Below are 23,378 nucleotides of genomic sequence, written 5' to 3' on the forward strand. Positions count from 1 at the left end.
AATGTAAACCTAGCCTTACAGTAGGTTTCCACATCCAGGATTTTTATGCAGTTTTTGAAGCCCAAACCAGTGGTGGATTGAAAAAAAACAAAAAAAAAGTGAAGTATCATCGATCTCTTATGTATTCTCTCCCTTTATGATCTACACCTGGTTTTGACACTTAACAAACCAACTATGAATGTCATAGGAGTCCTTTAATTCACTTACTAAAAGAAGGCAAAGACAATCCACAGTATTTAGCTGGGACTATATGTTGTAGTGCGGACTGCATTAGACCATGTCTTGTAGATCTATCTGCTCTTTATACTTAGTTTATATATGCTCAACCTACTAACATGGAAGTTATTGCAAAATAAGATAAGATCCTTTAATAGTCCCACATGATTTTAATGGCTTTCTCACGTTAGGGTGAATCTTGCCTATAACATTGCCGTCTTGTAACAAATATGTTTCATCCAATGATGTTGCTCTGAAAGAATTTTTGCTGCTTAATATTCTTATTTACTTTTTGATCCTGGTAATAACCTTGGGTTTATTTTTCGGCCTCATCTAATCTGTATTTCTGGCTGGAACCCCTGGCTTTGCCGAACTACATCTGCTCCATAGCCTTCAGTTTGACATCTGACTTGTCCAACTACGTCTGCTCTGCATTCCTAGTTACATTTCATCTCCTGTCCTGGCTATGTCAGCGCTTGTATTCTTCTTCAGAATAAATTGGACTTTTGGTCACATCTCCAGTCTAACCTATTTCTTTCTCATTCCTGCTGTTTCTTTCCATAAATAGTTTTTACTGCCATTTGACTCCTGGCCAGTGTCAACTGGTTTCCCATCTCGGCAGTAATGACAAACTGGGAAGTAAGGAGGAAAGGCCAATCCACTGTGAGAGGGCTGAGAATGAACAACAGGCAGATCTCTTTGACTATTTGGCTTGAATGGCAAGGACCAATCTATGTTTTCGGAGGTCTAAAGATTCATATACTGCCACAGCATTGTCTTAAGATTACAGATGATGTAAAGAGGAACTTCACGTTTTTGCAGTGTCAAAGAAAAATTTTTTATTGATAAAGCCAGTAAACGTTTTTGGTCTTATAGACCTTCATCAGACTCTGATTTTTCTGAAGGGCAAAGGTATTCCTTTATGGGCCAATATGACAAGTAAAGTGGCTTAAATCCAGCCTCCTGGAGACCAGACCAAGCCCGCGATTTGCGACTGTTAAACAAACAAATGGAAGCCGTGTACTCGCGCAGAAGAATAGCCTATGGCAATGGAGTAGCGCCCTCCATTGCCATAGGCTATTCTTCTGCGCGAGTACACGGCTTCCATTTGTTTGTTTAACAGTCGCAAATCGCGGGCTTGGTCTGGTCTCCAGGAGGCTGGATTTAAGCCACTTTACTTGTCATATTGGCCCATAAAGGAATACCTTTGCCCTTCAGAAAAATCAGAGTCTGATGAAGGTCTATAAGACCGAAAACGTTTACTGGCTTTATCAATAAAATTTTTTTCTTTGACACTGCAAAAACGTGAAGTTCCTCTTTACATTACTGATACGGGTTGGGACCCTAACTTCACCATTTAAGTCTACTGTATCCCTAGACGAATAAGATTACAGATGAATTCCAGGTGGTTTGACCTAATGTAGATCTGGTTTTCTTGTGATTTGTTGGGTGTTTCCTTATGTACAGGAAGAATAGCCACCCAACTTTATTTCGTAAAGGTGCTTTATGATGTTCAATCCAATATTAACACATTTTAGTTTTAAAGGAAGTCTGTCACCCGGGTGAAACCTATTAAACCAGCAACACAGGTCAGGCTCATCTGAATGTAATGCCTTCTTCACTTTGAAAATTCTTCCTCCATTGCCAAGATATTCATTTCACAATAAGTGAGCAGTCTGGGGGAGGGGTGAGTGTCATTTGCCCCAACTACTCTATTATTCCCTCCTCCCTTCTTTGAGAGACAGGGCCATCTGAAATCTCACCTTACCCTGTGTTGTCATGTTCATGCTGCCATGTTAGAGCAGGGGGTTATAGATTAAATAAATTTTTGCATTCACTTCACAGAACAGATGTTGGGAAATCTCTGCATTCAAGAGCTGTGTCTGTAGTGGCCATTATTTTACCATCTATATGGTCCACTGCACATCTGATTATAAGGTGAAGCCATGGGTTTGGCCACATATAGCCAGCTTTTATTGTATGAAATTTGGTGGTTTATGTCATTCTGTTTCTTTTCATTGATTTCATACAAAGCTTTGGGAAGCCAGACAGTGAACCACAGGCTCCAGGTCACCCTTTAACTGATTATTAGTAAAGTAAAGGGGGCTAATAGGCCCACCCAGATAGTAGCACATAAATCAGGGCACCCCAACCCAACAAAGAAATGAGTTAAGAAAACAGAAAAGATTTTCTGTAAAGAGGGGTCTAAGTATCTCTCACCATCTGGATAGGTTGTGAAGATTAGGGGAAAAAGGGGGGTAGAGTTTCTTACTTCATCTCCCATAGCCGGTAAAGATGGCCATATACCTTAGATAACTGTCAGTCAAATGCTTGTTCAGCCCACCGCTATTCCTCCTAACCCCTCTATGTACATACACTGTTGACAGCGTGGGGAGAGGGAAAAGGGCAGGTATATGGTAGATACATTTGCTGCGAGAACAAAGGCTTGAGCATTTTCAAATCTAACGTGTCCAACCATTTCTTCCCTTGACCCCCACTGTCAGAGGGGAGTTACAACATACACATTAAATTCCCTTTTGGAAATCTCTAGAGGCATACTTTAAACAGACTCATAGGTCCTCATTGCACCGAGGGAGCCAAAATATTGTTCTCTATTTGGAAGCATCTGTTGGGAGTTCTATTTAACTGTATAGAAGAGCACATCACACTATGCTGTACTGTACAGAGGTACTCCGTAAAAATACCTTTGCGCTATACTTTTTTTTTTTTCCTCTCTGTAAACTGCATCTCTTACTCAGACATCTGTCACAGGCATCTGTTTAATGTATGTGTCAGGAGCTTTCCTGGCACATATGTGAAAGGTGCAGGTGATGGGAGGGGGTGGACAATATAAGAATAATCTCATAGAAGTTCCAAGCACTCTTCTCACAATGACTATAAATAATACTGAAGTGTCTACAGTCACGTGTAGGAAGTCACATATACTTCTCTCGACCTGTAGTAGGCATGACTGGGTCACTTATGTGCAGTATCACAAAAGTAAACTGATGCTGCAACGTTTCTTCTGGGATCTGTAATGGTTTCCCAAAGCATCCAATAATTCAGAAGGGTCCAGTAATATGGATGTCCTAAGGTCTGCCGATTGCTACAGTACCACTTGTATATAAGAGAGAAGATATATAGTATAACACCCAGCAGAACTAGGGAATCTTTAGTGCTGGATTCTTGTGGATTGGTGGAAGTTGTAGAAATCCTTGCATAACATCTCTCAATAATCTTTGCTGCATTACTTCTGATGTGTACAGGCTCCTTAGGGTTCATGATACAACATGCCTTTTCACAGTCGGAGATTGGTCTTGTCTGAGATCTGTGAGAAGGAGTATAAATAGAAGATCTATTATTTGGTGTTGGAAGGTTATGATATCATGGTTATAGTAATTGCCGCTGGTTTTTCAGATGTAATGTCTCACAATATACTGTTTTCTAATTATTTCAAGAAGATATATCGTAGCCACCTACTTGTGTTATTTAAAGGGAACCTGTCAGCAGGAAAATGCAGAGCAGTCTGTAGGCAGCGTGTTATAGAGCTGGAAGAGCTGAGCAGGTTGATGTATAGTTTTGTGGAAGAAGATTCCGTATAACCTGTAATTTATCCATTGAAATATCTGCTGTTTCTTTGCCAAGAAGTCTAGGGGGCGGTCCTAACAGTGATTGACGGCCTCTCCTCTATTACTTTGAATACAAAGATGACAGTCAATCACTGGTAGATCCGCCTCCTTGACATCTCTGAAAGAAAGAGCAGAAATCTGAAATTTGACCTTGGTGTTCTTTAGATTCTTAGAATGACAAGCTAATGTGTCTAGTGCAGGTGCGCACATGCCCAGTAGGTGTGACCCCTGCTATTGTACAATCCAGTCAGTGACTGCCTGATTCTTACCATCAGTAAACGTTGCAAGAGGAACATCTTATCTCATGACATATACCCTGTAAAGAAAGCTTCATATAATCACTGCTGAACTCTGCATAAACTGGAATATTCTTAATACCCCTTGAAGACACAGGTTTGTATGAATGCAGAACAGGAGGATGTGTTCTGCCATTACCATGCCAGCAAAGTAGATGTAAATATATTCTGTTGATAAATCCAAGTAAAAGCTGACTGTGTGAAAGAATGAGGAATAAAATCCCGATAACACCGTCCTTGGAGGAAGCTGTGCCCACTTTATATAGCATCAAATGCTTGCTCTGCTGCTCTTAACTTTGCAGTTGTTTAAAGCCAGCTGCCTATTTGTTTAACCGCTGGACCTAGGGATTGAGCTGTTGAATGGCATCCAGCTGTGACTTGTGTCCTGCCATGATAAAGCACATTTAAGAAAAATACTTATTTATGCAGTTTATCTTGGCGCACACGGGTGTCGCATCAGGAAGCATTACAAGTTCCCGGTAGTGTATATGGCATCTTCTCCAGGAGGGATTAAAGCTATTTTATTCTTCAGAGTCCCGGCAATTGATGAAAATCGCTCTGATGTTTATTTGGGTTACTTCAGAATTGTTTGCTGGAGACTGAAGTTTCTTCACAGCATATTTTGACTTTGCTGTTGCTTTTCAGGTGGTTAGAATATAGATGGCTGTTCAGCTCTTTGTAGAAATAATTTGTGAAGCAAAACAGCTGCACAACAAGGAGCGTATCCTGCAGAGAGGAAAAGTTCACTGGAAGAAAACTTAGGCCTACGTATCGAACAGGATGCCATTCCTTATGGCCGACCAATATTGTCATCTGGACACTGTACCTGCTTACATTAATTTCTATGTCCGAAGCAACATATACCAATGGGAGCAGGGGTGGACAAGTTGGTTTTCTCCACTGTATGGCTGTGTCAAGAGATTGGGGATCCTTAACCCATGTTTGGCACTCTAGAAAGGAGATAAGGGGAAGATATTACCATCTAGGTGTGAACTGCCAAGCGGTTTCTGCATCTCCCTTGTTCTGCTGATCTGCTTCATTCTCCCTGTAGTGCCATATCTGGGAGCAGGGACACCTATTATTCTATTATGTGCATGTTCCACGGACTCCCACCTATCACATATTTATACCATATAATTTTAATAGTGCAGTAAATGTCTGAAATGGCGACAGTTTTATTGTGGCCCTTGAAGGTGCATCAGTCTCAGACCAAGAATGGTTGTACACTCTTGTAAAAAGGAAAGACTCATTTTTATACTCTACATGTTTTGGATTAAAATATTATAAATCATAAAATGTAAATTTTACCTCACCCACTTTTAAAAGGGGTTTCGCAGGGAGAATAGAGTTTACTAGTGCCTTCCCTACTCTGCATAAGCATTACTACTAATATGTAACCAGGTCCCCGGAGCCCTGTTTATTAACGCTGCAGAGCCCAGCAAGAAGCTGTAAGTCTAGTCCCTTTCCTGGTAACATGCCTGACTCTGCTTTATACTATGGACCTGCAGCCAAAGTAAAGCAGAGTTGGTGACTTCACATAGAGTCCTGATTTTGGCCATGCAAATGTTGACAAGTGTCAATGCTGCCATTTGATTACAATTATATTCCCTTTGGGTAGGGACTTCACTGCTGCTATCTCGATGTTTGTTCACTTTCATTTTACAGATGTGTTCACCCTTACCTTTCTCAAGTTTGGCTATAAATTCCAGTTTCTAATGTTGGTAGACCCCTAGCAGGCTACAGTATATAGCGCCACCACGTGGTGATCACACATAGCATGACACTTTGTGACAGAATAATTGCTAAATTATATTGTCTTTAAAAGCCGGTCATCTTGTGACACATATTTGGACATGTCCAGCCAAGAGCAAAGGTAAGGGAGGCCACATCTGTATTGGTATGTTACTACTCCAGTTGTAATGTACTTTGGACTATGCCGATACTAATATAAAGATGATTCTTTTATAAAGTGATATTTTTGGCTAGTGTGATGATGTATGCATGATAGTTATTTTGTTATATGAATGTATTTTGCGCTTTGAGTGCTCATGTTATACGAATACAGGATAGCACATATATACAAGTGTATATGGTTATCTGGATATATTTAAGATATTTACCATACTTTTATATACATTTAGCTAGTAATATTGGATATATTAGTCATTATATAATTTTGGCCTTTGGAAAGCTTTGTTCATATTAAAATGGATATAACCCAACAACCCCCAATGTTCTGATAGTCAGGGAGAAGAGCGTTTCAGTGCTATATGGGGGGAATGGTGAAGGCTACAATGGAAATATCTCCATTTATATCGGCAGGTACATCATAAAGCAGAATAAATAAGCCTTTTAACTCCATAGAAATACTTATGTATACTACATTTTCCCTTTAATCACATTTCCCAGGATTTGTAATATTTATGTAGAAGTTGTTAATTTTTCCTTCTGTCTTCTATCCGTATAATAGTGGATTTTCTACTATGTCTATGTCTTCAGCTTAAAAAGGAATATGTATTCTGTTTGAACAGATCCTGGCTCGATAGAAATAATAAAATCCCTTTACCGTGCTTTTAGTACAATCTGTAATGTGAACTTTCCTCAGCGAACAGTTTTAAATTGTGAGCATAGAACAAGAGATCATGTTCTCAGATGGGAACACTGCAAGTTCAGACACAATTCAAGACATTTCTTATTCATTGGCTATATAGCAGGTTAAACATTACATTGCAATGGCCACTTTCTTCAAACCTCTGGCATCTGGCTGCTGTTGATTCATTGTTTTATTATGATTCTTTTATGCTATTCTTATCCCCCGATAAAAATGCTGCCCATTTGAAGATTAATGCTGGTATACTGTGATTTATCAACTCTATCCACCCCTTGTGAATTTACTCAAATATATTAAGAAACTGCATATACAAATATAACCGTACTGTGCCCTGTCTCACTCATTGAACAGAGCGTATTTTATGTTTGTGTTTCAGTCTGCAATTGCCTTTTTCTGGTGTCAGACCCATGCTAGGCATAATAAATGGTAAATTTAAAGAGAACCTTTCACACTCTCCAGCATGTACAAGCAAGGGGTGTGATTCTGAGCTCTGACACTGTCTGCCTCTGATTGGAGGTGTGAATAATGCCCCATTGGTGGCTCCTTCCTGACTCCGCCTACCTGACAGTACAGAACTAAACATATCAGGCACCAAAACTAACAGAACTTATTGCTTGGAAATGGTGGGGATGTGAGAAAAAATTCCAACTGAAGAGGTGGTATACTTGGCATCGTGTCCCTGTCCTCTCAGTTATTTAGGAAAAACCAAGAGACAGTTTAGGAGGTGTGTGTTGGATCTATATCAGTTGTCGGGAAAATAGACCACTATCTACGCCTGTCTGGCAATGCCATGGTGGTGATCATTTTGCCATTTCTTTTCAAGGCATTGAAGTGATACACAAAAATCCGAGAGGTGGAGACTGGGATAGGGCCATCTTACTGAAAGAGGCCGAGTGGATCTTTTGGATGGACGGTGTCTAACCGAAAGGACTGAATGACAATATTTCATTGGCTCTGTTTTTCTAAGTCAGTTTTAGTGCTTCTGGTTATAGTGTATTGGGCTAATTGCTAGTTCAATAGTCTCTGCTGGAATGGTCAGGGTTAATTCTGAATTATCATTGTCAGTCAGTGATTATGACTGAAGCTCTAGGGAGACTCACATATATACATCTAATATGTCATCTTATTATGCTCTATGCCAGCTTGTGATATTCTGGAGGGACACTCTATTTGTTGGACGGATGACAGCACTTTAACCATAACCTAGAGGGGTAAGACTCTATTATGGTTGGTGTAGTAATGGTTAATCTTATGTATAAGTGCTTATGGTCGTCATCCTTTGATCTGTTCAAGGCTCATACTTAGTACAATCTCTAGGACAGTTTGTTAGTCTCCTACCAGTGATTGAATAATCCCATTGATCAGGTTATTGCTGTTTTATCAGTGTGTGTTTGTATAGCTTATTGCTTTAAGATGTTATTCAGGGAGAAATAAAGCTTAACACGGCATTCATTGCACTGGATAAGCTTTCTTACTATTATATAACTAGGTCCCTAGGGCCCCAATTATTACCATTGCAGAGCAGAGGAGGTCAGAAGTCTCATTCCTCAGCCTCCCCTACTGACACTTTGACTCTTTACCACATGACTGACTCTAATTTACTCTGTGGACCTGCAGCAAGTAGCGCAAAGTTGGTGATGTCACAAGGGAAGGCAACATTCACAAACTTCGGCCACCCCACTGAACTATTCAAAGGTAATAATCCGACCCTCAAGACCTCTTGTTTTCCAGTATATTAGTAATAGCATATCCATTTTGGGGAATAACACCTTAAAACATGCCTTGAAAGCTCTTCTTCTCTAGAAGGTCTACTGCATATAACTTAGCCATAGTACATGTCTCAAACACACACCTTCCTAAGGGCTCGTTCACATCAGCGTTCGGGTCTCCGTAGTTCAGGTTTCCGTTTCCTGCCTAAAACAGAGGCAGGAGACGGAAACCTGCAGGAGTCTCTCTCACCCATTCATTTGAATGGGTGAGAGAGATGTCCGGCCGTGAGCGGCGGTGAGCGTTTTATGCTCTCCGCTGCGAAACCGGGTTTTATAATCCGGACACAGAGTCGGACATGCAGTACTCTGTGTCCGGATAAAAAAATCCGGTTTCGCGGCGGAGAGCCTAAAACGCTCACCGCCGCTCACGGCCGGACCCGGTCTGAGCTTTTCGACTTCTGGCATGCAGAAGACGGAAAGCTCAGAACGGACAGGAGAACGCTAGTGTGAACCTAGCGTAAATAAAAACATCTCAGCTCTGTCTTTGGAAGTCTATGAGTCTCACCCTAGAAAGACAAGCTTACTTTCTGCCCACAGAGAACAGAGGACCTGAATGAAGACTGTACAAGCACTAGCTTGGCAAAGTAACAGCATTAGTTTGCAGGATGGCCATTTCTAACATTCATTGCTGGTGTACACTTCAGGCATCTACCCCAATAAGTTGGCGTCGAAGATGGTAAATTTGGTAGGTCCTACCTGCACGACAACCCCACACTATGCCCCTTTTCTGAAAAGTGTCGAGGGAAATTTACAAAAAATAAAATAAATTTTTTTTGTAGAAAAATCCATCTTGAATAAAATTGGCGACTTTTTTTATGCCCTGTATGCCAAAATCTGATCTGTAAGGCCTAAGTCATTTCTCCAGTTAGTTTGTTGCATGGGCGGCACAGTTTAGATTTCGAAGTTTTAAAAGAAATGAACAAATGCTGTATACTCTACAAGGGAGACTAATTTTGGTTGATGCCAGTGAAAGTATTTGTTATGTGTGTGGGTTTTGGTTGTGTGAATAGACAGCTGATCAGCTTTTTATTTGAAGCTCCTATATAGCTGGAGGGATCCAATCTATTATTAATGTCTTTCCTGCTCTAGAAGCATTTGATGTTTTTATGTGTTTCTGTTGTTGTAGTATATTATTTAATCTGGGTGTTTGATGTTATTCATATAGAGACATCTTACAAACGAATTTAGCATTGTGCGGAGAACTAGGTCTTAACTAGGTCTTTTTAGCATTTCTCATTAGAGATGAGCGAACACTAAAATGTTCGAGGTTCGAAATTCGATTCGAACAGCCGCTCAATGTTCGTGTGTTCGAACGGGTTTCGAACCCCATTATAGTCTATGGGGAACAGATACTCGTTAAGGGGGAAACCCAAATCCGTGTCTGGAGGGTCACCAAGTCCACTATGACACCCCAGGAAATGATGCCAACACCTCTGGAATGACACTGGGACAGCAGGGGAAGCATGTCTGGGGGCATCTAACACACCAAAGACCCTCTATTACCCCAACATCACAGCCTAACAACTACACACTTTACACACTCAATACCACCTCTCTGACAGTAGGAAAACACCTTGAAACATGTGTATTTGGCACTTGCAGTGAGGAGAGCTTGTCACCAGCAGTGAATTTGGCCCTTGTAGTAAGTTGAGGTTGGCACCAACATTTGTTTTGAAAATCAGGGTGGATTGAGCCTCTAACCAGCAGAGTTTGGGCAAATTCATGGTGGAGGGAGCCTCTAAAAACCCCAGTTTGGACCAATTCATGGTGGAGGGAGCCTCTAACCAGCCCAGTTTGGGCAAATTCATGGTGGAGGGAGCCTCTAAAAAACCCAGTTTGGACCAATTCATGGTGGAGGGAGCCTCTAACCAGCCCAGTTTGGGCAAATTCATGGTGGAGGGAGCCTCTAACCAGCCCAGTTTGGACCAATTAATGGTGGAGGGAGCCTCTAACCACCCCAGTTTGGACCAATTCATGGTGGAGGGAGCCTCTAACCAGCCCAGTTTGGACCAATTCATGGTGGAGGGAGCCTCTAAACAGCCCAGTTTGGGCAAATTCATGGTGGAGGGAGCCTCTAACCAGCCCAGTTTGGACCAATTAATGGTGGAGGGAGCCTCTAAACAGCCCAGTTTGGACCAATTAATGGTGGAGGGAGCCTCTAACCAGCCCAGTTTGGACCAATTAATGGTGGAGGGAGCCTCTAACCAGCCCAGTTTGGACCAATTAATGGTGGAGGGAGCCTCTAACCAGCCCAGTTTGGACCAATTAATGGTGGAGGGAGCCTCTAAACAGCCAAGTTTTGGGAAATTCATGGTGGAGGGAGCCTCTAACCAGCCCAGTTTGGACCAATTCATGGTGGAGGGAGCCTCTAAACAGCCCAGTTTGGGCAAATTCATGGTGGAGGGAGCCTCTAAAAAACCCAGTTTGGACCAATTCATGGTGGAGGGAGCCTCTAATTAGCCCAGTTTGGACCAATTAATTGTGGAGGGAGCCTCTAACCAGCCCAGTTTGGACCAATTAATGGTGGAGGGAGCCTCTAACCACCCCAGTTTGGGCAAATTCATGGTGGAGGGAGCCTCTAACCAGCCCAGTTTGGACCAATTAATGGTGGAGGGAGCCTCTAAACAGCCAAGTTTTGGGAAATTCATGGTGGAGGGAGCCTCTAACCAGCCCAGTTTGGGCAAATTCATGGTGGAGGGAGCCTCTAACCAGCCCAGTTTGGACCAATTAATGGTGGAGGGAGCCTCTAACCAGCCCAGTTTGGACCAATTAATGGTGGAGGGAGCCTCTAAACAGCCAAGTTTTGGGAAATTCATGGTGGAGGGAGCCTCTAAAAAACCCAGTTTGGACCAATTCATGGTGGAGGGAGCCTCTAATTAGCCCAGTTTGGACCAATTAATTGTGGAGGGAGCCTCTAACCAGCCCAGTTTGGACCAATTAATGGTGGAGGGAGCCTCTAACCACCCCAGTTTGGGCAAATTCATGGTGGAGGGAGCCTCTAACCAGCCCAGTTTGGACCAATTAATGGTGGAGGGAGCCTCTAACCACCCCAGTTTGGGCAAATTCATGGTGGAGGGAGCCTCTAAACAGCCCAGTTTGGGCAAATTCATGGTGGAGGGAGCCTCTAACCAGCCCAGTTTGGACCAATTAATGGTGGAGGGAGCCTCTAAACAGCCAAGTTTTGGGAAATTCATGGTGGAGGGAGCCTCTAACCAGCCCAGTTTGGACCAATTCATGGTGGAGGGAGCCTCTAAACAGCCAAGTTTTGGGAAATTCATGGTGGAGGGAGCCTCTAAAAAACCCAGTTTGGACCAATTCATGGTGGAGGGAGCCTCTAATTAGCCCAGTTTGGACCAATTAATTGTGGAGGGAGCCTCTAACCAGCCCAGTTTGGACCAATTAATGGTGGAGGGAGCCTCTAACCACCCCAGTTTGGGCAAATTCATGGTGGAGGGAGCCTCTAACCAGCCCAGTTTGGACCAATTAATGGTGGAGGGAGCCTCTAAACAGCCAAGTTTTGGGAAATTCATGGTGGAGGGAGCCTCTAACCAGCCCAGTTTGGACCAATTCATGGTGGAGGGAGCCTCTAAACAGCCAAGTTTTGGGAAATTCATGGTGGAGGGAGCCTCTAACCAGCCCAGTTTGGACCAATTCATGGTGGAGGGAGCCTCTAAACAGCCAAGTTTTGGGAAATTCATGGTGGAGGGAGCCTCTAAAAAACCCAGTTTGGACCAATTCATGGTGGAGGGAGCCTCTAATTAGCCCAGTTTGGACCAATTAATTGTGGAGGGAGCCTCTAACCAGCCCAGTTTGGACCAATTAATGGTGGAGGGAGCCTCTAACCACCCCAGTTTGGGCAAATTCATGGTGGAGGGAGCCTCTAACCAGCCCAGTTTGGACCAATTAATGGTGGAGGGAGCCTCTAAACAGCCAAGTTTTGGGAAATTCATGGTGGAGGGAGCCTCTAACCAGCCCAGTTTGGACCAATTCATGGTGGAGGGAGCCTCTAAACAGCCCAGTTTGGGCAAATTCATGGTGGAGGGAGCCTCTAACCAGCCCAGTTTGGACCAATTAATGGTGGAGGGAGCCTCTAACCAGCCCAGTTTGGACCAATTAATGGTGGAGGGAGCCTCTAAACAGCCAAGTTTTGGGAAATTCATGGTGGAGGGAGCCTCTAACCAGCCCAGTTTGGACCAATTCATGGTGGAGGGAGCCTCTAAACAGCCCAGTTTGGGCAAATTCATGGTGGAGGGAGCCTCTAAACAGCCCAGTTTGGGCAAATTCATGGTGGAGGGAGCCTCTAACCAGCCCAGTTTGGACCAATTAATGGTGGAGGGAGCCTCTAAACAGCCAAGTTTTGGGAAATTCATGGTGGAGGGAGCCTCTAACCAGCCCAGTTTGGACCAATTCATGGTGGAGGGAGCCTCTAAACAGCCAAGTTTTGGGAAATTCATGGTGGAGGGAGCCTCTAAAAAACCCAGTTTGGACCAATTCATGGTGGAGGGAGCCTCTAATTAGCCCAGTTTGGACCAATTAATTGTGGAGGGAGCCTCTAACCAGCCCAGTTTGGACCAATTAATGGTGGAGGGAGCCTCTAACCACCCCAGTTTGGACCAATTCATGGTGGAGGGAGCCTCTAACCAGCCCAGTTTGGACCAATTCATGGTGGAGGGAGCCTCTAAACAGCCCAGTTTGGGCAAATTCATGGTGGAGGGAGCCTCTAACCAGCCCAGTTTGGACCAATTAATGGTGGAGGGAGCCTCTAAACAGCCAAGTTTTGGGAAATTCATGGTGGAGGGAGCCTCTAACCAGCCCAGTTTGGACCAATTCATGGTGGAGGGAGCCTCTAAACAGCCAAGTTTTGGGAAATTCATGGTGGAGGGAGCCTCTAACCAGCCCAGTTTGGACCAATTCATGGTGGAGGGAGCCTCTAAACAGCCAAGTTTTGGGAAATTCATGGTGGAGGGAGCCTCTAAAAAACCCAGTTTGGACCAATTCATGGTGGAGGGAGCCTCTAATTAGCCCAGTTTGGACCAATTAATTGTGGAGGGAGCCTCTAACCAGCCCAGTTTGGACCAATTAATGGTGGAGGGAGCCTCTAACCACCCCAGTTTGGACCAATTCATGGTGGAGGGAGCCTCTAACCAGCCCAGTTTGGACCAATTCATGGTGGAGGGAGCCTCTAAACAGCCCAGTTTGGGCAAATTCATGGTGGAGGGAGCCTCTAACCAGCCCAGTTTGGACCAATTAATGGTGGAGGGAGCCTCTAAACAGCCAAGTTTTGGGAAATTCATGGTGGAGGGAGCCTCTAACCAGCCCAGTTTGGACCAATTCATGGTGGAGGGAGCCTCTAAACAGCCAAGTTTTGGGAAATTCATGGTGGAGGGAGCCTCTAAAAAACCCAGTTTGGACCAATTCATGGTGGAGGGAGCCTCTAATTAGCCCAGTTTGGACCAATTAATTGTGGAGGGAGCCTCTAACCAGCCCAGTTTGGACCAATTAATGGTGGAGGGAGCCTCTAACCACCCCAGTTTGGGCAAATTCATGGTGGAGGGAGCCTCTAACCAGCCCAGTTTGGACCAATTAATGGTGGAGGGAGCCTCTAAACAGCCAAGTTTTGGGAAATTCATGGTGGAGGGAGCCTCTAACCAGCCCAGTTTGGACCAATTCATGGTGGAGGGAGCCTCTAAACAGCCAAGTTTTGGGAAATTCATGGTGGAGGGAGCCTCTAACCAGCCCAGTTTGGACCAATTCATGGTGGAGGGAGCCTCTAAACAGCCAAGTTTTGGGAAATTCATGGTGGAGGGAGCCTCTAAAAAACCCAGTTTGGACCAATTCATGGTGGAGGGAGCCTCTAATTAGCCCAGTTTGGACCAATTAATTGTGGAGGGAGCCTCTAACCAGCCCAGTTTGGACCAATTAATGGTGGAGGGAGCCTCTAACCACCCCAGTTTGGGCAAATTCATGGTGGAGGGAGCCTCTAACCAGCCCAGTTTGGACCAATTAATGGTGGAGGGAGCCTCTAAACAGCCAAGTTTTGGGAAATTCATGGTGGAGGGAGCCTCTAACCAGCCCAGTTTGGACCAATTCATGGTGGAGGGAGCCTCTAAACAGCCCAGTTTGGGCAAATTCATGGTGGAGGGAGCCTCTAAACAGCCCAGTTTGGGCAAATTCATGGTGGAGGGAGCCTCTAACCAGCCCAGTTTGGACCAATTAATGGTGGAGGGAGCCTCTAAACAGCCAAGTTTTGGGAAATTCATGGTGGAGGGAGCCTCTAACCAGCCCAGTTTGGACCAATTCATGGTGGAGGGAGCCTCTAAACAGCCAAGTTTTGGGAAATTCATGGTGGAGGGAGCCTCTAAAAAACCCAGTTTGGACCAATTCATGGTGGAGGGAGCCTCTAATTAGCCCAGTTTGGACCAATTAATTGTGGAGGGAGCCTCTAACCAGCCCAGTTTGGACCAATTAATGGTGGAGGGAGCCTCTAACCACCCCAGTTTGGACCAATTCATGGTGGAGGGAGCCTCTAACCAGCCCAGTTTGGACCAATTCATGGTGGAGGGAGCCTCTAAACAGCCCAGTTTGGGCAAATTCATGGTGGAGGGAGCCTCTAAACAGCCCAGTTTGGGCAAATTCATGGTGGAGGGAGCCTCTAACCAGCCCAGTTTGGACCAATTAATGGTGGAGGGAGCCTCTAAACAGCCAAGTTTTGGGAAATTCATGGTGGAGGGAGCCTCTAACCAGCCCAGTTTGGACCAATTCATGGTGGAGGGAGCCTCTAAACAGCCAAGTTTTGGGAAATTCATGGTGGAGGGAGCCTCTAAAAAACCCAGTTTGGACCAATTCATGGTGGAGGGAGCCTCTAATTAGCCCAGTTTGGACCAATTAATTGTGGAGGGAGCCTCTAACCAGCCCAGTTTGGACCAATTAATGGTGGAGGGAGCCTCTAACCACCCCAGTTTGGACCAATTCATGGTGGAGGGAGCCTCTAACCACCCCAGTTTGGACCAATTCATGGTGGAGGGAGCCTCTAAACAGCCCAGTTTGGGCAAATTCATGGTGGAGGGAGCCTCTAACCAGCAGAGTTGGGGGAAATCAGGGTGGAGGGAGCCTAGTATTAGCAGAATTGTGCAACGCTTATGGTGGATGAGTATGAGGATGCGGAGGAATTGGAGAGGTTGAGTACAGACATGGAGTTTCATGTTGGGGTGCTTTACACAGGTGGGCACAAAAATGACGGCTCTACCCAGTGGTGGTTCATTTTTATCAAAGTGAGCCGGTCGGCACTCTCAGCTGACAGACGGGTGCGCTTGTCAGTGATGATGCCACCGGCTGCACTGAACACCCTCTCAGATAGGACGCTGGCGGCAGGACAGGACAGCACCTCCAAGGCATATAGGGCAAGTTCAAGCCACAGGTCCAACTTCGACACCCAATACGTGTAGGGCGCAGAGGGGTCGGAGAGGACAGGGCTGTGGTCGGAAAGGTATTCCCGCAACATGCGCCTATACTTCTCACGCCTGGTGACACTAGGACCCTCCGTGGCGGCACTTTGGCGAGGGGGTGCCATCAAGGTGTCCCAGACCTTAGACAGTGTGCCCCTCGTTTGTGTGGACCGGTGAGAACTTGGTTGCCTACTGGAGGAACTGCCCTCCCTGCCGCCAACGTCACATGCTGGAAACATCTCCATCATATTCTGCACCAATTGCCTGTGGCAAGCATTGATGCGATTGGCCCTCCCCTCTACCGGAATAAAAGACGAGATGTTGTTTTTATACCGGGGGTCAAGGATAGCAAAGATCCAGTACTGGTTGTCCTCCATGATTTTGACAATACGCTTGTCGGTTGTAAAGCACCCCAACATGAACTCAGCCATGTCTGCCACAGTGTTAGTTGGCATGACTCCTCTGGCCCCACCGGAAAGTTCAATCTCCATTTCCTCCTCATCCTCCATGTCTACCCATCCGCGCTGCAACAATGGGACGATTCGAAGTTGCCCGGAAGCCTCCTGTATCACCATCACATCATCGGACAACTCTTCTTCCTCCTCCTCCTCCTCCTCCTCCTCCATTAAACGCAGTGAAGCGGACAGATGTGTGGACCTACTCTCCAGCTGTGACGGATCGGATGCTATCCCTAACTCCTCTGTGTGATCTGAGTTATCCCTGATGTCAATCAGGGATTCTCTCAGAACACACAAGAGCGGGATTGTAAGGCTCACCATCGCATCCTCAGAGCTCACCCTCCTTGTGGACTCCTCAAAGACCCGTAGGATGTCACAAAGGTCTCTCATCCATGGCCACTCATGGATGTGAAACTGAGGCAGCTGACTTTGTGGCACCCTAGGGTTTTGTAGCTGGTATTCCATCAAAGGTCTCTGCTGCTCAACCACTCTATTCAACATCTGAAACGTTGAGTTCCAGCGTGTGGGGACGTCGCACAAAAGCCGGTGTTGTGGCACATGCAGGCGTTGCTGGAGAGATTTTAAGCTAGCAGCGGCTACTGTCGACTTGCGAAAGTGGGCGCACATGCGCCGCACTTTCACCAGTAGCTCTGGAACATTGGGGTAGCTCTTTAGGAAACGTTGCACCACTAGGTTGAAGACGTGGGCCAGGCATGGAACATGTTGGAGTCCGGCAAGCTCCAGAGCTGCTACCAGGTTCCGGCCGTTATCACAAACGACCATGCCTGGGCCCAGGTGCAGCGGCTCAAACCATATTGCCGTCTCATCGAGGAGGGCATCCCTCACCTCGGAGGCAGTGTGCTGTCTGTCCCCCAAGCTGATCAGCTTCAGCACAGCCTGCTGACGTCTACCAACGCCAGTGCTGCAACGTTTCCAACTCGTAGCTGGGGTCAATCTAACAGCGGAGGAGGAGGCGGTGGCGGAGGAGGAGGCGGTGGCGGAGGAGGAGGCGGTAGAGGAGGAGGAGGAGGGGGGTGTTCTTCTCGTGTCCCTGCCAGGAATGTTAGGCGGGGAGACGAGGTACACCGGGCCAGTTTGGGAAGCAGTCCCAGCCTCAACTACATTCACCCAGTGTGCCGTCAGTGAAATGTAGCGTCCCTGTCCGCATGCACTTGTCCACGCGTCGGTGGTCAAGTGGACCTTTGTGCAAAGCGCGGAACTAAGGGCCCGCCTGATGTTGAGTGACACGTGCTGGTGCAAGGCGGGGACGGCACACCGGGAGAAGTAGTGACGGCTAGGGACGGCATAGCGAGGTGCCGCAGTTGCCATCAGGTCCAGGAAGGCGGGAGTTTCAACAAGCCGGAACGCCAACATCTCCTGGGCCAGCAGTTTAGCGATGTTGGCGTTCAAGGCTTGCGCGTGTGGGTGGTTAGCAGTGTATTTCTGCCGCCGCTCCAATGTCTGAGAGATGGTGGGTTGTTGTAAAGAAACGCCTGATGGTGCCTTTGATGGTGCAGGAGAAGGAGATAAGACAGGACCAGGGGAGGATGAGGTAGAAGTCAACAAAGTGGCGGAGGCAGATGAAGTGGTGTCCTGGCTCGTCCTCTGGAGTGCATCGCCAGCACAGTCAGCAGTGGCAGTGGCAGAGGCAGAGGCAGAGGCAGTGGCAGTGGCGTGAACGGCAGTCGGCCTTTGTCCTGCCGTTGCTGCCTGCCACTGATTCCAGTGCTTGGATTCCAAATGACGGCGCATTGAAGTGGTGGACAGGTTGCTCTTCTCAGAGCCCCTAATCAATTTCGAGAGGCAAATTGTGCAGACAACACTATATCTGTCCTCGGCGCATTCCTTGAAAAAACTCCACACCTTCGAGAAACGTGCCCTCGAGGTGGGAGTTTTTCGGGGCTGGGTACGAACTGGAACATCTTGGGAGATTCCGGGTGTGGCCTGGCTTCGCCTAAGCTGCTGACCTCTGCCTCTGCCTCTAGCTACCCTTTTTGGTGCTGCACCTGCCTCAACATCCACACTACTTTCCCCGCTTGACATCCCCCCTGTCCAGGTCGGGTCAGTGTCCTCATCATCCACCACTTCCTCTTCCAACTCCTGTCTCATCTCCTCCTCCCGCACAATGCGCCGGTCAACTGGATGCCCTGACGGCAACTGCGTCACATCATCGTCGATGAGGGTGGGTTGCTGGTCATCCACCACCAAATCGAACGGAGATGGAGGAGACTCTAGTGTTTGAGCATCTGGATACAGATGCTCCTCTGTTAGGTTCGTGGAATCGTGACGTGGAGAGGCAGGTTGAGGGACAATGAAAGGAGCGGAGAACAGCTCTGGGGAGCAGGGACAGTTTGGGTTATTGTTCTGTAAAGCTTCGGAATTTTGGGAGGAAGGAAGACAAGACTGTTGGGTAATAGGAGGAGAGGAGGCAGAGTCTGACTGGCTGCTGGACAATGTGCTGTAAGCGTTCTCTGACAGCCATTGCAAGACCTGTTCCTGGTTCTCGGGCCTACTAAGGTTTGTACCCTGCAGTTTAGTTAATGTGGCAAGCAACCCTGGCACTGTGGAGTGGCGCAATGCTTGCTGCCCCACAGGAGTAGGCACGGGACGCCCTGTGGCTTCACTGCTACCTTGCTCCCCAGAACCATTCCCCCGACCTCGCCCACGGCCTCGTCCACGTCCCTTTCCGGGAGCCTTGCGCATTTTGAATTCCTAGTTAGAAATTGGCACTGTATACCAGTAGTAAAAATTGTGGGTGCACGTAACCCCAATATATTCTTTGAATTCCCAGTCAGAAACTGGCACTATATGGCAGTAGCAAGAAATGAGGGTATTTGTATTCCCAATATACTCTTTGAATTCCCAGTCAGACAATGGCACTGTATACCAGTAGTAAAAATTGTGGGTGCACGTAACCCCAATATATTCTTTGAATTCCCAGTCAGACACTGGCACTATATGGCAGTAGCAAGAAATGAGGGTATTTGTATTCCCAATATACTCTTTGAATTCCCAGTCAGACAATGGCACTGTATACCAGTAGTAAAAATTGTGGGTGCACGTAACCCCAATATATTCTTTGAATTACCAGTCAGAAACTGGCACTATATGGCAGTAGCAAGAAATGAGGGTATTTATAACCCCAATATATTCTTTGAATTCCCAGTCAGACAATGGCACTGTATACCAGTAGTAAAAATTGTGGGTGCACGTAACCCCAATATATTCTTTGAATTCCCAGTCAGAAACTGGCACTATATGGCAGTAGCAAGAAATGAGGGTATTTGTATTCCCAATATACTCTTTGAATTCCCAGTCAGACAATGGCACTGTATACCAGTAGTAAAAATTGTGGGTGCACGTAACCCCAATATATTCTTTGAATTCCCAGTCAGAAACTGGCACTATATGGCAGTAGCAAGAAATGAGGGTATTTGTATTCCCAATATACTCTTTGAATTCCCAGTCAGACAATGGCACTGTATACCAGTAGTAAAAATTGTGGGTGCACGTAACCCCAATATATTCTTTGAATTCCCAGTCAGACACTGGCACTATATGGCAGTAGCAAGAAATGAGGGTATTTGTATTCCCAATATACTCTTTGAATTCCCAGTCAGACAATGGCACTGTATACCAGTAGTAAAAATTGTGGGTGCACGTAACCCCAATATATTCTTTGAATTACCAGTCAGAAACTGGCACTATATGGCAGTAGCAAGAAATGAGGGTATTTATAACCCCAATATATTCTTTGAATTCCCAGTCAGACAATGGCACTGTATACCAGTAGTAAAAATTGTGGGTGCACGTAACCCCAATATATTCTTTGAATTACCAGTCAGAAACTGGCACTATATGGCAGTAGCAAGAAATGAGGGTATTTATAACCCCAATATATTCTTTGAATTCCCAGTCAGACAATGGCACTGTATACCAGTAGTAAAAATTGTGGGTGCACGTAACCCCAATATATTCTTTGAATTCCCAGTCAGAAACTGGCACTATATGGCAGTAGCAAGAAATGAGGGTATTTGTATTCCCAATATACTCTTTGAATTCCCAGTCAGACAATGGCACTGTATACCAGTAGTAAAAATTGTGGGTGCACGTAACCCCAATATATTCTTTGAATTCCCAGTCAGAAACTGGCACTATATGGCAGTAGCAAGAAATGAGGGTATTTGTATTCCCAATATACTCTTTGAATTCCCAGTCAGACAATGGCACTGTATACCAGTAGTAAAAATTGTGGGTGCACGTAACCCCAATATATTCTTTGAATTACCAGTCAGAAACTGGCACTATATGGCAGTAGCAAGAAATGAGGGTATTTATAACCCCAATATATTCTTTGAATTCCCAGTCAGACAATGGCACTGTATACCAGTAGTAAAAATTGTGGGTGCACGTAACCCCAATATATTCTTTGAATTCCCAGTCAGACACTGGCACTATATGGCAGTAGCAAGAAATGAGGGTATTTGTATTCCCAATATACTCTTTGAATTCCCAGTCAGACAATGGCACTGTATACCAGTAGTAAAAATTGTGGGTGCACGTAACCCCAATATATTCTTTGAATTACCAGTCAGAAACTGGCACTATATGGCAGTAGCAAGAAATGAGGGTATTTATAACCCCAATATATTCTTTGAATTCCCAGTCAGACAATGGCACTGTATACCAGTAGTAAAAATTGTGGGTGCACGTAACCCCAATATATTCTTTGAATTCCCAGTCAGAAACTGGCACTATATGGCAGTAGCAAGAAATGAGGGTATTTGTATTCCCAATATACTCTTTGAATTCCCAGTCAGACAATGGCACTGTATACCAGTAGTAAAAATTGTGGGTGCACGTAACCCCAATATATTCTTTGAATTCCCAGTCAGACACTGGCACTATATGGCAGTAGCAAGAAATGAGGGTATTTGTATTCCCAATATACTCTTTGAATTCCCAGTCAGACAATGGCACTGTATACCAGTAGTAAAAATTGTGGGTGCACGTAACCCCAATATATTCTTTGAATTACCAGTCAGAAACTGGCACTATATGGCAGTAGCAAGAAATGAGGGTATTTATAACCCCAATATATTCTTTGAATTCCCAGTCAGACAATGGCACTGTATACCAGTAGTAAAAAATTGTGGGTGCACGTAACCCCAATATATTCTTTGAATTCCCAGTCAGACACTGGCACTATATGGCAGTAGCAAGAAATGAGGGTATTTGTATTCCCAATATACTCTTTGAATTCCCAGTCAGACAATGGCACTGTATACCAGTAGTAAAAAATTGTGGGTGCAACGTAAACCCCAATATATTCTTTGAATTACCAGTCAGAAACTGGCACTATATGGCAGTAGCAAGAAATGAGGGTATTTATAACCCCAATATATTCTTTGAATTCCCAGTCAGACAATGGCACTGTATACCAGTAGTAAAAAATTGTGGGTGCACGTAACCCCAATATATTCTTTGAATTCCCAGTCAGAAACTGGCACTATATGGCAGTAGCAAGAAATGAGGGTATTTGTATTCCCAATATACTCTTTGAATTCCCAGTCAGACAATGGCACTGTATACCAGTAGTAAAAATTGTGGGTGCACGTAACCCCAATATATTCTTTGAATTCCCAGTCAGACACTGGCACTATATGGCAGTAGCAAGAAATGAGGGTATTTGTATTCCCAATATACTCTTTGAATTCCCAGTCAGACAATGGCACTGTATACCAGTAGTAAAAATTGTGGGTGCACGTAACCCCAATATATTCTTTGAATTACCAGTCAGAAACTGGCACTATATGGCAGTAGCAAGAAATGAGGGTATTTATAACCCCAATATATTCTTTGAATTCCCAGTCAGACAATGGCACTGTATACCAGTAGTAAAAATTGTGGGTGCACGTAACCCCAATATATTCTTTGAATTCCCAGTCAGAAACTGGCACTATATGGCAGTAGCAAGAAATGAGGGTATTTGTATTCCCAATATACTCTTTGAATTCCCAGTCAGACAATGGCACTGTATACCAGTAGTAAAAATTGTGGGTGCACGTAACCCCAATATATTCTTTGAATTCCCAGTCAGACACTGGCACTATATGGCAGTAGCAAGAAATGAGGGTATTTGTATTCCCAATATATTCTTTGAATTCCCAGTCAGACAATGGCACTGTATACCAGTAGTAAAAATTGAGGGTGCACGTAACCCCAATATATTCTTTGAATTACCAGTCAGAAACTGGCACTATATGGCAGTAGCAAGAAATGAGGGTATTTATAACCCCAATATATTCTTTGAATTCCCAGTCAGACAATGGCACTGTATACCAGTAGTAAAAATTGTGGGTGCACGTAACCCCAATATATTCTTTGAATTCCCAGTCAGAAACTGGCACTATATGGCAGTAGCAAGAAATGAGGGTATTTATAACCCCAATATATTCTTTGAATTCCCAGTCAGACAATGGCACTGTATACCAGTAGTAAAAATTGTGGGTGCACGTAACCCCAATATATTCTTTGAATTCCCAGTCAGACACTGGCACTATATGGCAGTAGCAAGAAATGAGGGTATTTGTATTCCCAATATATTCTTTGAATTCCCAGTCAGACAATGGCACTGTATACCAGTAGTAAAAATTGTGGGTGCACGTAACCCCAATATATTCTTTGAATTACCAGTCAGAAACTGGCACTATATGGCAGTAGCAAGAAATGAGGGTATTTGTATTCCCAATATATTCTTTGAATTCCCAGTCAGACAATGGCACTGTATACCAGTAGTAAAAATTGTGGGTGTATATAGCCCCAATTCTATTGCTAGGGGACTTGCAGGGTATTTCTGGGGTGAAGGTGGGGGGGCACACCGTTGGAACGGGTATCGGGGTATATATCGGGTATACGGGAATACACTGACAGTGTATTCCATTCAGGATCCTA

General features: G+C 45.1%; 1 protein-coding gene across 1 annotated transcript in view; it reads left to right on the top strand.

The window, feature by feature from the left end:
• SNX29 (sorting nexin 29) overlaps positions 1–23,378 on the top strand; it is a 412,861-nt gene that overhangs the window by 232,857 nt on the left and 156,626 nt on the right. The gene's annotated exons all lie outside the window — the stretch shown is intronic.

The sequence above is a fragment of the Leptodactylus fuscus genome, chromosome 8, assembly GCF_031893055.1.
Source record: "Leptodactylus fuscus isolate aLepFus1 chromosome 8, aLepFus1.hap2, whole genome shotgun sequence".
Taxonomy (NCBI): domain Eukaryota; kingdom Metazoa; phylum Chordata; class Amphibia; order Anura; family Leptodactylidae; genus Leptodactylus; species Leptodactylus fuscus.